Source organism: Saccopteryx leptura, chromosome X (genome assembly GCF_036850995.1).
Source record: "Saccopteryx leptura isolate mSacLep1 chromosome X, mSacLep1_pri_phased_curated, whole genome shotgun sequence".
NCBI classification, from domain to species: domain Eukaryota; kingdom Metazoa; phylum Chordata; class Mammalia; order Chiroptera; family Emballonuridae; genus Saccopteryx; species Saccopteryx leptura.
This window is the reverse complement of record NC_089516.1, coordinates 11,492,028-11,507,321: the sequence shown is the minus strand read 5'-3', so window position 1 is coordinate 11,507,321 and position 15,294 is coordinate 11,492,028.

The window sequence follows — 15,294 nt, the reverse complement described above, 5'->3', positions numbered from 1 at the left end:
ATATTAAATGCTTTATAATGTGCCAGATATACACATATAACCTTCCACTTAGGGATATTTGCTTTGATTTGGTTTTTAGTAGTGGTGAAGGGCTTCTTGGAGTCACATCCAGGTCAGTTAATTGCAATTTTCATCAAAATTATCTTTTCTAGAAGATTTGTAAGAGTTAAGAAGTACCATGTTGCCATTCAACTGAGCTCTTTTCTTGTGTAGAAAGAACACTAATATTTACCACTGAACGAATGCCTGCTTTGTACCAGGAACATTATATACATTTAGAGTCACCAGATAAAATACAGGAGGCCCATTAAATTTGAATTTCAGATAAACAATGAATAAATTATTTTAGTATGAGTATGCATTTTTATCCTGCATACATGTAGAAGAAGGGTAGATTAAATATGCTTTCTGATCATTGTAAAAAAAATGTTTTTTTATTTGAAATGTCCCTCTGGGACAGGAGTCGGGAACCTATGGCTTGCGAGCCAGATGTGGCTCTTCTGATGGCTGCATCTGGCTCGCAGACAAGTCTTTAATAAAAAAAAATAGTAACGTTAAAAATACAAAACATTCTCATGTATTACAATCCATTCATTTCCTACCGCTCATGTTCATGGTTGCAGGTGACTGGAGCCAATCATAGCTGTCCTCTGGGACAACACCAAATTTTTATTGGATAATGCCTAATGTACACAAGTCGTTGTATGGCTCTCATGGAATTACATTTTAAAATATGTGGTGTTCATGGCTCTCTCGGCCAAAAAGTTTCCCGACCCCTGCTCTGGGACAAGACCTCATAATGCAATCAGGATCTAGGAGAAAAGCTTAAGTCTCAAATTAATATGTAAATTTCTAGTGTTTGTAGAATGAGGTGCACATATTTATACTAAAAAAATTACTTGCTGTTTATCTGAAACGCAAATTTCACTGGGCATCCTCTATTTTTATATACTAAATCTGGCAACCCTACATACATTATTGCTGAGCCTCATGATTTTCTGCAAGATTCGCTGTTAGGTCACCATTTTCCAGATGAAGAAACAGTTTCAGAGCCTCTCTACAATCTATTTGCTCCACCCCCCTCCTAAGAGAACCCAGACTGTGTTCACACTTCTAGGGTGGTAGATGCTGATTAATCTTAGTTGATCTATGTGGGGCCCAATTAAACTAAAGGAAAGTATTTAATATCCTTTGGTTTGAGAGAGAGGTTTTCCCTGTCTATCCTGTTAAATGAACAAGGAAGAAAGTACCCCAGTTGCCCCTGGCAGCCATTTTGTGACTGGAAGGAAAACTAGCCTTAGATGAAAGCCTATGCATTAAGGAAGGCAGAGTTGAAAAATAGAAAGATTCAAAAAAAAAAAAAGCTGGATTCTTTTTTTTTTCTTTTTTTTTTTCTTTTTTTCCATTTTTCTGAAGCTGGAAACAGGGAGAGACAGTCAGACAGACTCCCGCATGCGCCCGACCGGGATCCACCCGGCACGCCCACCAGGAGGCGATGCTCTGCCCACCAGGGGGCGATGCTCTGCCCATCCTGGGCGTCGCCATGTTGCGACCAGAGCCACTCTAGCGCCTGGGGCAGAGGCTACAGAGCCATCCCCAGCGCCCGGGCCATCTTTGCTCCAATGGAGCCTTGGCTGCGGGAGGGGAAGAGAGAGACAGAGAGGGAAAGCGCGGCAGAGGGGTGGAGAAGCAAATGGGCGCTTCTCCTGTGTGCCCTGGCCGGGAATCGAACCCCGGTCCTCCGCACGCTAAGCCGACGCTCTACCGCTGAGCCAACCGGCCAGGGAAAAGCTGGATTCTTGATGACACCATGAATTGCTTAAACAAATTCTGCTTTTTCCTTGGGATTAAAACACTTAGAGTCAGAGTTAGATGCCTCAGAAGCATCCCGCTATAGATGTCAGAGCCCATGTGTTCTACTCATTAGGGGTCTCAGTAATAAATAAATAGGTGATCATCAAAATGTAAGATATTTCTGGCCTTGGCCAGTTGGCTCAGTGGTAGAGCATTGGTCCAGCGTGTGGATATCCCGGGTTCAATTCCTGGTCAGAGCACACAGGAGAAATGACCACCTGCTTCTCCACCCCTCCTCCCCTTCTCTCCCACCCCCATTCTTCCCCTCCTGCAGCCATGGTGTGATTGGTTCAAACGCATTGGCCCAGAGCACTGAGGATAGCTCCATGGACCCTTCACCTCAGGTGCTAAAAATAGCTCGGTTGCCAGCATGGCCCCATATAGGCAGAGCATTGGCCCCAGATGGGGTTGCCATTTAGATCTGGGACCAGGTGCATGAGAGAATCTGTCTCTTTATCTCCCCTCCTCTCACTTGGAAAAGAGGGAAAAATAAAAAGATATTTTTATCCTGGATATATATGAGACAAGTCTAAAAAACTAAATAAGCCTTCTAATCACTGTCAAAAAGCATTTATGAAATGCCCATTTGGGCATACATCTCAAAATGCAATCAAGATCTAGGAGAAAGCTTAAGAATCAAATCATTGTGTAAATTTGTAGTGTTTATAGGAAAAGGTGAGCATTAGTTATTCCTTGGCCCCGCTCAGAACTTAAATCAGACTGTCAGATCTTACATGTTTTCATTTAGAGTTCATACCATTTGGGAAAATGTCATTTGAGAAATATAAGTCCAGTACCTCATTTTAAACTATTAAAACCTCTATCCCTGTCCTCCAGGCAGTGAGCTTAACCACAAACAGTGTAGAAAGAACAGAAATGTCAGCCTCAAAAGACCCAAGAGGGAAAACCACATTAGAGCAGAGTGCCATATGAAAGTGGATGGTTGGTAAAGCAGTATAGCTTAGTGGGTAAAACCATAGATTCCAGAGCTACTATAGATCACCTACCTTCAAATGCCAGCTCTAGTTATGTCCTTGGGGAGATCACTCAACTTCTCCTCTGTAAAATGGTGATAATAACAGTGCTCACCTTATAGGTCTAGGTGAGTGACTGTTTTTGTAATGCTTAGCAGAGTACCTAGTCAGCGGTAAGGACTTTATAAGGATTAGCTGTTACTGAGAGGCTCAATCCCATAGGCTATAAACTGAAGCAGTTTATTTTTCTTCAGTCACTACTTTGAACCATGTTTTTATGGCAAATTTGCCTTTCATGTCCCTTCACATCTTGGACAGTTTTAACAACTCTTAAATCTTTTTCAGCTATTAAAAATCAATCCAGTTAAAACTCAATTGTTATATTTGATTTAAATCCCATTCCCTCCTGCCATTACCCTTCCCACCATTGTCACTGCCAGGCTTGTGACTCAGACACATGAGTTGACCATTTTCCATCCACTGAGGTGGACTCCCTGAGCTACCTTAGTGTATGTCCAGATCATCTGAGATCAGTGGTATCCAGGGAGCTGGAATGTGGCGGTGATAAGGCATGCCATTACTGATGTAGAAGGACTTTTTATTTCAAGAGGAGTATCTAATAAGATAATGGAGAGGTACTGCCTTTGTCTTTGTAAGAAGCAAACCAGCTAATTTTATAGATAAAAATAGGAAAATAACAGTGAGAACTGGGCACATAATGGAGAGTAATTCTAGCATCTTTGTATCTGGCCTAGATAATTTAATTTAAGTTCTGTACACCCCGATCTAATGGTTTTAGGTATAAAGGCAGTACTAACATCCAGTTCTCCTTCCTCCCCAACACCCTGCACGAAGAATTATGAAATATGCTCAAAGCCAGAAAATGTGTCAAAAATACTCGTTGTTTCAGGTACCTGTTTCAACTGAACTTTCACAATTCTATGTGATTTTAAAATACCAATAGAGCTAAATTCGTTTTCCATATGTTAATGTCTTAATCCGGATGAAACCATTTTTGCTAAGTAAACAGCAGTCTTTTCATCTTTCTTTAGAGATAATATTAATTGCCTGACCTGTGTGGCGCAGTGGATAAAGCATCAACCTGTAACACTTAGGTCACTGGTTTGAAACCCTGGGGTTGTGTGGTCAAGGCACGTACAGAAAGCAACTACTCTAAGTTGATGCTTCCTGTTTTCCCCCTTTCTTTCTCTCTCTTCTCTCTAAAAATCAGTACATAAAATTAGAAGAAAAAAGAAATAATATTAATCAACATTTGTGGAGTGCTTACTGTGTGCCAGGCATTGTTTTGCATTGATTATCTCATTTAATCCTTGCAATACCTCCAGGAAGTCATGGAGTGGTTTTAAGATATCCCCACAAATTTTCCCCCCTACTCCTCCCTTCAAAAGGTAGAGCTAGCCTGACCAGGCAGTGGCGCAGTGGACAGAGAGTTGGACTGGGACACGGAGGACCCAGGTTCGAGACACCGAGGTCACCAGTTTAAGTGCAGGCTCATCTGGTTTGAGCAAGGCTCACCAGCTTAAGCCCAGGGTTGCTGGCTCGAGCAAGGGGTCATTTGGTCTGTTGTAGCCACCGGTCAAGGCACGTATGAGGAAGCAATCGATGAACAACTAAGGTGCAGCAACGAAGAATTGATGCTTCTCATCTCTCTCCCTTCCTGTCTGTCTGTCCCTATCTATCCCTCTCTCTGACTCTTTCTGTCTCTGTCATACACACACACACACACACACACAAAAAAAGGTAGAGCTAAAACCTCTCCCTTTAAGTGTGGGCTACAGGTGGTCATGACCAGACTAGGTCATAAAAGGTGTTGCAGCTTCCTCCTTGCTCTCTCTCTCTTGAATCACACACTGTGGGGGAAGCCAGTGACATGTTGTGAGGACATTCTCAAGATACCCGCTGGAGCAGGGCTTGGGAACCTGTGGCTCGCGAGCCAGATGTGGCTCTTTTGATGGCTGCATCTGGCTCGCAGACAAATCTTTAATAAAAAAATTAATAACGTTAAAAATATAAAACATTCTCATCCATTCATTTCCTACCACTCATGTTCATGGTTGCGGGTGGCTGGAGCCAATCACAGCTGTCCTCCGGACAACACCAAATTTTTATTGGATAATGCGTAACATACACGGGTTGTTGTATGGCTCTCATGGAATTACATTTTAAAATATGTGGTGTTCATGACTTCTCAGCCAAAAAGTTTCCTGCCCTCTGCTCTGGAGAGATCAGGGCTTGAGGAACTGAAGTATCAGGGCGTGAGGAACTGAAGTATCCTGTCAGCAGCAAGCAAGGAACTGCCCACAGCTGAGTGGAGTGAGAGCACCATTCTGGAAGCAGATTCTTCAGCCCCAGTCAAGCCTTCAGGTGACCACTGCCCTGGCTGACATCCTGAGTGCAACCTCACGAGAGCTCCTGAGCCAGGGCCACCCAGCTAAGCCACTCCTGGATTTCAGACCCTCAGAAACTATTATTGTTTTACACCACTAAGTTGGGGGATAATTTGTTATGCAGCAATGGATAATTAATGCAAGTTGATCATATCCTCATTTTACAGACAAGGTTGTAGTTATTTACCCAATGTTACCCAGGCAGGAAGCGGTGCATCCAGGATGCAGATGACCTGGGCGACAGACTCCAGAAACCTAATCCTTAACAGCTAAGCTAACTTTCCAACAGTAGAAACCATTTAGACAATAGTGCTATGTGCCAGAAACTTTCCTTACACTGCCTCATTTATTCCCACAACAGGTCTGCAAGGAAGACTTTTCTCTGCCTTTCAAAGCCATCAGTTACTGTCTTCTTATGAGAATCGATGCTAATGATGTGCAGGAAGCTATAAGAGGGAAGCAGCGCTATCGTCCATTTCATTTTTGTCCTTTGCTTACTTGTTTAGCTCCAGTGTGAGGTGACTTGAGAAGCACCTTACTAACAGCCTTCTCTCAAAGGGTTCTGAAAATTTTAAATGACCCCAAATGATGTCCTTGCCTTGAAAATACGCACATAGACTGAGATACAGCATATAAGGTATATTATCTTCTCTCAAGATTTTAATTAAATATGGAAAAATTAAAAACACACACAGCATTTAATTTCTAAAGGAAACAAGTGAGTTCATAGAGTCTAAGTACTAAAAAGTAATAAAACGGCTATAGCTTTCATTTTCTAGGTTTAATTCAGACCTGATTCAATGCAATTTTACACACTATTTATAAGCCACCTTGGAATTCTCAGCTAGTTATATAAAAACACACGTAGTGGAAAACATATTGATCTTGCTTCTTCTCAAAACCGTAAAACAATTCTTGCTCTTTTGAAATGTTCTGATATAATAATGAGTCATTAGCATAACATTGGTTTTCTGTGTTTGCTCGTATTGGGTGTCTGCACAACATAAAGCAGAGAATAGGTAAAAACAACAGTAACTGCCATTGGAAAAGTGAGAAAAATCTTCTAACAGGTCTCAGTTACCCAGTTTTGTCATCTATATATTGATCAATGTACCATATTCATTGCTTTGCACTGGAAATACAGATTGTGTCTTCTTCATTTTTGTTTTCCCAATACCTAGCACAGGACGTGACACTCACTAAGCATTTGTTGAAAGAATGAATGAATCAATGAACTGATTAATGAGTCCTTACATTATTTTATGCTGTGTTGATACCCAAGAGAGGAAAATTAAGAATTCAGCCTAGTACCTGAAGAATATATATATTTTTTTAAAGAAGAAAAGAAAGATCAACACAAAGTGACTAGGTAAATTGAGGCTCTACCATTTGGAGGGGTAGGTTGGAATAGAAGGGCATGGGAGCTGTGCACGAACCTGATCTACCTGTATAATTGCCTTGAGCCTTGGTTTCATTTCTCTAAAAGAAATTCTTGACCAGTTTTACAGATTAAAAAAATCCAATTTGGCTTCCAACATACTTAAGGAAATGAAAAGGTACAATGCTTATTTTATTCATTTGTCAGCCTTTCTACTGTCAAGGGACACAGCTATTCAGTTTAAAATGTATAAGTTTTTATTACATTCTCAACTGAAGACAAAGATTTGATCTGAAGCACATTAAATAATGTGTATCACAGAGCACACTCTGTACAGTTTGCTTCTCCAGCAACTTTGCTACCAAATTCTCACAGATTTCATTTTTAATATGATGACAAAAGATCAAGTCTACCTGATTTTACATCTTTGTCAAATATGATTTTTACAAGGTAGACTAAAATAAGAAAGAGAAAGTGTCCACATTTTTAAACAGAACTCAAAACATGCTACTTTGTATACTGGTGACTACAAGTTACTTTGAAGTGTATAAAAAAACAAGATAGATTGGTGGATGAGTAGAGAGACGGATGGATGGATGAGTAGATATGTGCTGAAGAAAATTGAGTAAAATGTTAATTGTAGAATCTGGGTGGTGGGTATGTGTAGATGTCCACTGTGTAATTCTTTAAACATTTTGTATTTTGAAATTTTTGATTAAAATGTCAGGTAAAATGCTACTTTGATAGAAATATATATGTTGCTTTATGATTTCAAATTCAGGATTTCACACTAAGTCACAACCAAATTACAGCTAGCCAGCCTCAGTATTCCAACATTAATTAGGACCAACTACAAATACACACATGCACACACATACACACACACAACATAAATCATTAACTTACATTGCCATGATAATTCCTAAATAGAGATACTTATTATTCTACACATAAGTAACATTCTCCACTGAATTCACTTATCACCTGCACCATAAAACCTTCCAAAAATTGACTTAAAACTGTACCAGGCCATATATATATTTGTCATATATATTTTCTCATTTGTTTTATTTCTTATATTTGGAGATATGCTTACCTGTATGTTATTCTCTTCTGCGAACCAGATAGAGGTAAAAATATATAAAAGGGTTGGGGGCGAAGGGAAGTAAAGGGGACCAAATATATGGTGACAGAAAGTGTTTTGACTTTGGGTGATGGTCTAGGGCCATACCACCCTGAACGCGCCTGATCTCATCTGATCTCGAAGCTAAGCAGGGTCGGGCCTGGTTAGTACTTGGATGGGAGACTTTGGGTGATAGGCACACAACAAAATGAATAGTTCACATGCTATGGAGATATATACTTGAAACTTCTGTGTTCCTATCAATGCCACCTCATTAAATTTAATTTCTAAATTAAGAAATTTTTAAAAGGAAGGAAATCTTTATGTACTGGTTAGGAAAGAAATCCATGATATATTGCTATGTTAAAGAAAAAGCAAATTGTGTGTGTGTGTGAGAGAGAGAGAGAGAGAGAGAGACAGAGACAGAGAGAAGAGCACTTTAAAGGGGTGGGAGTCTAAATGCTATTTCTATATTGTTTTTAACAAACAACAATAAAAACAAAAAATATTGATGGTGCTAATAGTTGCACAACTCTGTTAATATACTAAAGACCATTGGAATATGTTATTTAAGTTCATGAATTATATAGGTTGTGAATTATAGCTTAATAAAAAAAATTTTAGTGGGTGCAAGAGAATATACAGCAGGTTACACTGTAAAAGTCCCCAATCCAGGTACGTTTGCTACTCTTGTCAATCCCCTCCCTACTCAAATGTGGTCCTTAGACCAGCAACAGTGGCATCACCTGAAAGCTTGTGAGAAATGCAAAATCTCAAGCCCAAACCCCTGCGACAGACTTTACTCCTCGGGCAATGTCTTCTTAGACATTGAAAAAACTTTTGAAAAGTCTTCAGTTATGTTACAAATCAAGCAAAGCAAAGCAAGGAAATAATTATTGTGTCCTTCAAGAAAAAGAAATGCCGCCTGACCAGGTGGTGGCACAATGGATAGAGCATCGACCTGAAATGCAGAGGACTCAGGTTCAAAATCCCGAGGTGGCCGGCTTGAGCGCGGGGTCACCAGCTTGAGTGTGGGATCACAGATGTGACTCCATGGTTACTGGCTTGAAGCCCAAGGTTGCTGGCTTGAGCAAGGGGTCACTGGCTCAGCTGGAACCAACCTCCCCCACCTCAAGGCACGTATAAGAAAGCAATCAATGAACAACTAAAGTGTTGTAACTACCAGTTGATGCTTCTCATCTCTCTCCCTTCCTGTTTGCCCCCCCCCCCGCCCTGTCTCTGTTTCTCTTGCAAAAAAAAAAAAAAAAAAAGTAAATGCTGTTATAAAATACATGGTAAAGTAATTTACGAGTGCTTGTTGCTTTCCAAGACCAGATAGCACTGTAGGACTTTGGGGAAGGAGAATGGAGGGTGACTACTAATGAGTATGGTATTCCGGCTGGGGGCAATGAAAAGGGTCTGGAATTAGTGGTGTTCAAGGCACAGCTTAGTGAATAAACTAAAAACCTCTGCATTGTAAGATTTAAAAGAGCAAACATGATATATGAATTACTGCATGTTTCAAGAAAATTGTTATTTTTAAAAAGTCAGCAAGACAAGCAGGAGAGGCATTTTGTAGAGTTGGTAATAATACTTCGCAGTGCCTAGAAATTCTACTTTATTTATACCAGGGATTCTTAACCTCAGCACCAGTGACCTTTTGGGCTGAATCATCCCTTGTTGTAGGTATTGTCCTGTGCATGATAAGATGTTTAGCAGCATCCCCAGCCTCTACCCACTACATGCTAGTAGCATCCCCTCCCAAGTTGTACCAACTGGAACATACAAGGCAGCCATTGCCAAGTGTCCCCTGGGGCACAAAATGAGAACCACAGACTAGGACATAGTTGGCCCCATCTTTACGATTAGTAAGTTTTTTTCTCCAAAAGAGTCTAATTTCCTGGCTTTGTGAAAATTTCCTCTGGTTCTTTTCTTAACGGAGATGATAAATAAATGGTCCAAGTCTTAGAACAACTTCTCAGATTTTTAAATCCTTTATTGATGACCATCAGCCTTTTTCTTTTTTTTTTTTCTTTCTTTTTTTTTTTTTTTTTTTTATTTTTCTGAAGCTGGAAACGGGGAGAGACAGTCAGACAGACTCCCGCATGCGCCCGACCGGGATCCACCCGGCACGCCCACCAGAGGGTGATGCTCTGCCCCTCCCGGGCGTCGCTCTGCTGTGACCAGAGCCACTCTAGTGCCTGGGGCAGAGGAGCCATCCTCAGCGCCCGGGCCATCTTTGCTCCAATGGAGCCTTGGCTGCGGGAGGGGAAGAGAGAGACAGAGAGGAAGGAGGGGGGGTGGGGGTGGAGAAGAAAATGGGTGCTTCTCCTATGTGCCCTGGCCAGGAATCGAACCCAGGTCCCCCGCACGCCAGGCCGACGCTCTACCGCTGAGCCAACCGGCCAGGGCCGACCATCAGCCTTTTTCCTGTTCACTTTTACAACTGCTTATCTGCCCCATTTTTCAAGTCTTCAGTTCTTTTCACAATTATCCAATTGACCTTTGTCGATTTCTTAGTTGTTGCATTTAAAATGGGTAACGAAGATGGAACACAAGGGTGAGCTCCATCGGGTCCCAGCAGGAAAACAAAACCCACTCTAGATATACCAAACAGAAAGAACTCAGTGGAATAATTTTCCTACAAAAGAGGTGGCAGGGCCCTGGTCAGTAGCCCAGTTGGTTGGAGTGTTAGCCCAATGCACCAAGGTTGTTGGTTCAATCCCCGGTGTGAGCACATACAGGAATCAACCAATGAATGCATGGATGAGTGGAACAACAACTTGATATTTCTCTCTCTCTCTCTCTCTCTCTCTCTCTCTCTCTCTCTCAAATTAATAAATTCTTTTAAGGTGGGAGAGCTGAAGAAGTGAAAGGGGGAAGATGAGTTTATCCAAAGATCACTGATTTAGAAAGCCCTGTCACCCCTCCAGCTGGAAAGCAAATGGGCAAACGGGGCTCCCTTGAACTCCCACGGGCTGTGCTGCTGGCTTTGCTGGAGTTCGAAAGGCTGTTCTCCTTGAGGAAAGTCAAACACCTGTATCCCCACTGATGTTGCAAGAACCCCAACATGCCCCCAACAGAGGGGATTTTTATGACATGGGGAACTATGACATAATATTCAGAGAAAAAAGGCAAAACTTACATGTTGCCATTTTTTGAGCAACTACTCCATGCAGGCATTTAATATTCATTATTTAATTTAACAAGATAAGAATGCTCATGGAACCCTTGAGGGGTAGGTATTATTATCTCTTCTTTACAGGTGAGAAAGTGGGGACTTGAAGAAAGAGTAAGTTTCCATTAACATGTGAGCTCAGGAAGGAAAGACTATCTTTTTCACCTTCATATTCCCAGTGCTACAGAATCATTATTTTTTGAATGAATGTCTCATTATGAATACGTGGCAGAGACAGAATTCAAACCAGATCTTTCTGCCTTCAGAGTTCATGTTCTTAATTATGACTCCCATTAGTCCAGCATGAACTCCACTATGGGGGGGGGGGGATATATATATCAGAGAAGATTAAGAAAAATACACAAAAATGTTAACAATGATTCTCTGATTAGTTCTAGTGGGTGGGCTTATGGATGAATATTTTTCCTGCTGTTATACCATTTTTGTACTTTGCATATTCTTTAGAGTTGCTTTTACAGTCAGGATCAATAAATAATTGAATTTATTTCATACCTTAAAGACAAGTGTTGAAGCTAGGCAGGCTTTTCTTTCCCTGATTGTCATGGTGTGTCTGCTGGAGGTTGCCCTGGTGGAAATAGAAAGGTCTTGGTCTCAGCCCAGGTTCTGTGCTCAGCCACAGTTGTGGAAAACTGCTGGCCCACAGACTGCAGTCTGTTGCTCCTCCTGCTGAAGGAGTTGGCACAAAAGGAAACAGCAGTTTAAATAGGTGTGCTTTTTGATTTTACACGATAAATTCCTATTTCTGATCCATTTCGATTTTGAGTGTTGAAAGAGACACCTTGGCACACCACCCGAGCCCCTTCAGTGATGGCCTTGTAGCTCCAGCAGCCGGGAGTGGTATCAGCAGGCAGCCTCCAGCCATTGGCCACTTACAGAGATGCCTCAGCTGCAGAGAACCACCTGGCCCAGGCGGCCTGCATCCGATGACTTATGGATGTGAGGTTAGAAATGCCCGGCCATCTTGGCCGAAATCAGGACAGAGCTCTAGATCACCCCTGACACTGTGGTTGGGCCAGTATGACAGATGGACTTCTCCCTCTTCACATGCCCACCGCTCCCTTCCACAGGGCTTGACCTTAAGAGCACATCCTAATACACATCTTGTGTCTATCTCAGAGTCTGCTCTCTGGGGAACCCAACCTGTGACAAGTCTCAATTCTCATTATTTTTTACTAAAAATTCATCACATATTCAGTAGAAAAGTGAAACATTATAGGAGGAAATGAGAAATAAAAGAGCATTTTAAAATTTAGCAAGATATCAGTACAGATAGCTAGCTTCTCCATTAATCCCCAAAGCTCCATTTTCATTAGGCAACTCTGGTTAAGATGATGTCTACAGTATCATGACTCTTGAGCAATCTACAAATGGAAAAGCCTTCTTACACTGCATCTTTAAAAAAAAATCAAGTGTGTATATTTGGGGGCTAGTGGCCCTTTTGTGCCACTCAAATCTTCCTCAGGGGACATGTACTGGTCACAGTAATGTCTCCATTTCTCAACTATCTCCCTACCCAGTGGTCCCAAGCTTTATCCAACTTGTCACCAGAAGGGATTCTCTTAATATAAAATGCAAGGACAGCTAAAGTCTGACTATTCTTCTAAAGGTGACTCAATTTCTAAAATGTCGAGTGTTTGCTTCAGGGACAGGAATATAAAGAAGAAACATGGAGTCCCAAGTGTTGTTCCAGAAGGGACCAGATAAAAACGTTCTTGGAGGCTTGGGTTGGGAGTAGTAGAAAGAAGGGAAGCAGGTGGCCATTGCTGGGTCCAGCTAAAGGACCAAGAAGTGGGTATGGGAGCATCCCAAGCCCCAGAAAGTACCCTGTCACACTCCCCACTGCCCCCAGGGGCCCAGGCCTGCTCCCAGCCCTATCTATCAGCCCATCCCTGACCACTACTGATTTTGCATGCCTCTGCTCCTGAGCACAGAGGCTTCCATCTGCACCTGGCATTAGGGAAGTTACCTGCAGGCGGGCAGGGGAGAAGAGGAAGGTCCATAGGGACACATATCCCTGGCATTTCAAGTCAGAATCCTCGACACGGTTTCCACAGAAACACTGTCATTAAATGGGGTTTGGGTTCTGTGATACTGCTTGCTCCTGGGAATTCGATTAAATGTGCTTTCCCAGCCTGACCTGGGCTCTTAACCTATATAATAACCCTGTCTCTGAGATAAAAGGCCATTAATTTAAAAATAAACCTTTGGAGCAAAACATCTTATGTTGAAGCCTCTCTCCTCTTCTACCTCCTCCTCTTCCTTTTCGCCTTCCTCCTTTTTCCCTCTCTTCCTACACACACACACACACACACACACACACACACACACACACACACACACACCAAGCATCAAAGGTGACAACCTTTGCAATTTTCTAAATCTACGAGTTCAGATGATGCACATTCATTTCCTCCATTCATTAAGTTGTGGCAAATTTCTGTGGACAGAACATGTAAGGAAGGGAAGGTGGGCGCAGGCCCACCCGCAGCGCCGCAATCACCTTGCACACACCTCAGAGGGCTCACAGGCAGGGGGGCCCTGGCCAAGCAACCGCCCCTCTTTTTTTTTTTTTTTTTTTTTTCTTCATTTTTCTGAAGCTGGAAACAGGGAGAGACAGTCACACAGACTCCCGCATGCGCCCGACCGGGATCCACCCGGCACGCCCACCAGGGGCGACGCTCTGCCCACCAGGGGGCGATGCTCTGCCCATCCTGGGCGTCGCCATGTTGCGACCAGAGCCACTCTAGCGCCTGAGGCAGAGGCCACAGAGCCATCCTCAGCGCCCGGGCCATCTTTGCTCCAATGGAGCCTTGGCTGCGGGAGGGGAGGAGAGAGACAGAGAGGAAGGCGCGGCGGAGGGGTGAAGAAGCAAATGGGCGCTTCTCCTGTGTGCCCTGGCCGGGAATCGAACCCGGGTCCTCCGCACGCTAGGCCGACGCTCTACCGCTGAGCCAACCGGCCAGGGCCGCAACCGCCCCTCTTTAAGTCTTGGTTTCCTCCTAATTGGACTGAAATTAGTTAGAACTCAGAAAGTATCAGGTTCTACTACCGTAATGTGACTACAACTGAAATGACTGCAACCAGGCCTGTATTTACTCAGCAACCTGAAGGTTTCTTTGCCTCTAATTCAGATTTTAAACGGTTCCAATAGGTTTCTTTCAAAATGTGAAATTAAGGAAAAGAATTAGTCATAGTTAACCAATTTGAGGGAGCAATGGTGCCAACTGACACCATCTGGGAAATCCTCTGTCTATGCTTAATGTCTCAGCTACTCACTTTTCTTTTTTCCTTTTCTTTTTTTTTTTCTTGCTTCACATTTTGTCTTGCTGAAAGCATCTAGTTGTAGCAGTGTTTATTACTCTAGCACCTGAGTCAAAAATGTGCAAATCATGGGTAAAACCCATATTGTCCCCTCTTTCCTGATTTGTGCACCTGGCTTCTTTTGTAACTCAGGTAAAAGCCAGCCCCCCACATAACCCAGTCTACATACCGGCATTCAAAGCAGCACCATCCCGGCTCCACCAGTAACTGAACTGCACTGGGGTCCCGGAGAGCGCCAAGGCAGGCCCAGTGGGCACCTCCCACAATTTTGTAACCCAGTTTTCCCTTTTCTCTCACCTGTACTCTCTCCCATCACGTAAGTGCCATGAATTTCTCAATCCCTCACTCGCCACTTACAATTTTTAAAAAATCTCTCTGCCACAGCTAACTTGCATGATGACTCCCTTTTGGCCGGTCCTCCTGTTCAATCTCCTGCCAGCTAGCAGCTCTTGCTCCCTTTTCCAAAGTAATATTAAACCAGTGGTGCACCTTGCAGTTCTCCAGTTCTTTATCTCCATTTACAACAACAGCGGCAGAGCATTTCACGGGAGGTACCAGGGAAGGAATTGTGTTACCCCCCAAATTCATACGCTGCGGCCCTGATGGCCGGTGTAACCGTATTTGGAGATAGGGCCTTTAAAGGGGTAATTGAGGTTAAGCGTGGCCTGTGGGGTAGGTTCTAATCCAATGTGACTGGTGTCTTTACTAAGAGGAAGAGGCACCAGAGATGTGCACCTGCGGAAGAAGGGCCACGTGAGGACTCAGGAAGATGGCGGCTCTCTGCAAGCTAATGAGACAGGACTCAGGAGGTCTGGGACCTTGACCTTGGACATTCCAGAATCATGAGAAAACAAATTGTTGTTGATTAAGCCGCCCGGGCTTGCTATGTTGTTATGGCAGCCCTAGTGGACTAATATAAAGGGAGTGTGACAATGAATTGGTCCAGGCAAACTCCCTTTAAAGACTGTATGTTTACATCAACACACTGTTTTTATTTAGACTGTATGTTTATTTAAGGTAGGTTTCATGAAAGTGAG